At 46.0% G+C, this 2,825-nt stretch overlaps 1 long non-coding RNA gene across 1 annotated transcript in view; it reads left to right on the top strand.

The window, feature by feature from the left end:
• Positions 1-1,436: 1,436 nt before the first annotated feature.
• LOC108289207 overlaps positions 1,437-2,825 on the top strand; it is a 16,512-nt gene continuing 15,123 nt past the window's right edge. The window contains exon 1 of the long non-coding RNA XR_001819053.2: positions 1,437-1,450. This is a non-coding gene — a long non-coding RNA (uncharacterized LOC108289207). The remainder of the gene's footprint in view (positions 1,451-2,825) is intronic.

Here is a 2,825-nt window from a genome sequence, read left to right as displayed (position 1 = left end):
TGTAGTCCTGTGATTTTGGCAGTGATCCAATGTAATCTATTTGCCATCTGGTCAAGGGCATCTGTCCTACAGTCACTTGTTGTGTTACACTGAGCAGTTATGTCCATTTGTGGTATGCCTGAGCACACGTTGGCACTTCAGGCAGACCTCCCAAATGCCCTGTGAAGGCAAAGACAGACCCCAGCACCTATTGACCTGTTACATCAGCTTACCCACTGCATGTCCCAGTTTCCTGTGTAGCCACAGGCCACACCTCGTGTAGGTGCCGACTGTACCCAATGGACCTTGGCCAAGACATCTGGCTCATCATTACTGGAGGTGGCCAAAGGCATATGACTTGACACATGATAGATAGTTACATCTTTCTGTTGATCTGTTTCCCAGAGGTCTTGCCACATGGTTTGGCCCTAAATGGGCCAATAGCCTACAAGCCAGTTCTGTAATTTCCAGGTGGTCAACCATAAGGTTAAGTCTCAATAGACTGCAAAGCTATCAGTGCAGTTTACCATAGGTGTCTACTATTTGGTAATCACCATCCACACACCCTGCCCTGAGTTTAGCCCATTGGCTGCTTTGTTCACACCCCATATCAAACTATAGAGTGTCAGTATTAGGTTGGACTGCTATTGCTAGGCAGATCACCCACTGGAGCCCGTTTTTATCTTGGGAGTGGGTGGGTACCTGTGGATGGAGCATCTTCCCCTTCTTTATGGCACAATTCCCTGGTCTTGTGGGTGGCCTTCTGCTTCCTCGAGGGCTACCATAGCAGTAGGGATTTCATTTACGCAACACCCCACATATGGGGTGAGGACAGAGGCCAGAGAGCCAAAAGCACTTGGGGGCACTGAGGCCAGCATAGAATTCCTCATGTAAGAGATAAAACATTCATCATCTGGTTCCCAGGTATTCAGATCAAACATGTCCTGCTGTATACCCATCTCCTGGAGTACCTGCGCCAAATCAGTATGCCACTGCCGTCTACTGACAGCAGCTGGTATTTCACTGGCATCAGTCCACACAGTCCATATGACTGCCATCAGCTACTCAATCAGAGTGTGGTCACTTTGGCCCTGTGCTAACCTTCGGCTCACCTGCAGCCGCTGACAAAGGGAGGGGTGAGTTGTAATTGAAGCCAGCTTCTCCATGTTGGAGGTGGAACAGGAAATGATGTCAGCTCCTTCATTCCAAAGACGGAATAACCAGGCAGGGAGGGACTCCTCCAAACGCTGCCCACATTGCTTGCTTAACTCCCACAGCTCAGTGAGGGTTTAGGCACTATAGTCTCAGTGTGTTTCAGCACAGAAGAGGGTCCCTGAGCCTGCCCCTGAGGTCCCATCACTGCTCATGTTCTACCTCCTGACAGATCAGAGGGTGAGCCTGCAGTGGGGGAGCTTCCTACTCCTCTGCATCAGACTAAATGTGGGTTTCCAGCCAGGAGGACAAGCTCAAGGTCAAACTGACGGCTGTCTCTAACTCCTGTTCCAGGCTGTTTATCTGGGCCTCTAAATGCCCTGTTTGCACCTGGAGGTCCCTTATCCCCAATTTTTCTCCAAGATGTGCATTTGGGCCCCCAGGCACACAGCTTGCACCTGGAGGTCTCTTACCTGTTCAGCGTCCCTTAGGGACCGAGCAGGTACATCCCACAGTGCAGTCAGAAAAGCTCATCTGACTGCTTGTGATGGTGCATTCCTTCTCAGTGCTGTGTGCTTCCAGCTGCTTCAGTGCCTTCTCCACACTCACAAGGGACCCATCCACTGCCTCCCACATTTCCACTGGAGCCCATTCTAGTAGCATCACTCCCAACAGGTACCTTAGCCTGTGCTGCAGCCACATAGCTGACCTGGGAGCCTCGAGCTGAAGACCCACTAAGCTTATTCTGCTGACTATGGCAAAGTCAGGTTTGAACCCCAGCTGAGTTCCAAGGGGAGTAAGTGGACAGGGGGCAGGGAGCTGGAAGAACACCTGAGAGAAAGCAAGTAGATGGGACATGGCTTTATTGAGCAGCTCACTCACACTGTGGGTGCTGCATTTATGCACCTCACAAACAATAGTGGCTCTGAGCCAGGTGATGAGCCCTCCCATGTTATGGCTACATAGCTACAGTTATATGACGCACAGAATTGTGTGCCTGTGCTCCCGTCCTGCTGAGTCATGCAGGATATTTACCTGGGCCTATGCCTGCTTGGCTGCAGCACAGCCACTTTCCCTGTGGGTGGTTACTTGAACACTAACATAAACTCAATGAAATGTTATCTCTCCTATAGTAAATGATTGATAAACACTTGTTAATTCAAATAAAAATAATTTCATTAAATTGAACTATGTTGAAAACCTCAGATTTACAATTTAATACTTTGGTGGAAAACATGGAAATCATTTATAATATTTATTTTAATTTGAATACATAGCTGATACACAGCTGAAAATAAGTGAGTCAATGATTGTTGAAGGAATACATACCGTAAGAATTTTGAGCAATGAAACTGCATACTATTTTTCACTTCTTTTAAAAGCAACATTGCTTACATCTTTACAGATTTCAAACTTTTCTCTACATTCTGGATTTATATTTAAGAACTGCACTTTTACTAACAGGTCTACACTTGCTTCTTCAGCTTTCAAATGTAATTTTCTATTTCCTTCTCTCTGCAGGACATGAAATAAAAATCCATCAGAAGATGTATCATAGTGGAAAAAGCACAGGAAAGTAATGAGGGAAAATGGAAACAACTGTTGAATTTGGATAACGGGTATAATGACATTTCTTATGGTGTTCTTTTATATTCTTGCAACTTTTTTTTTTTTTTTTTTTTTTTTTTTTTTTT

This window comes from Cebus imitator, unplaced genomic scaffold, assembly GCF_001604975.1.
Source record: "Cebus imitator isolate Cc_AM_T3 unplaced genomic scaffold, Cebus_imitator-1.0 Scaffold395, whole genome shotgun sequence".
NCBI lineage: Eukaryota > Metazoa > Chordata > Mammalia > Primates > Cebidae > Cebus > Cebus imitator.
The sequence above is the reverse complement of the archived record's forward strand: the minus strand, read 5'-3'. Positions and strand labels throughout refer to the sequence as shown.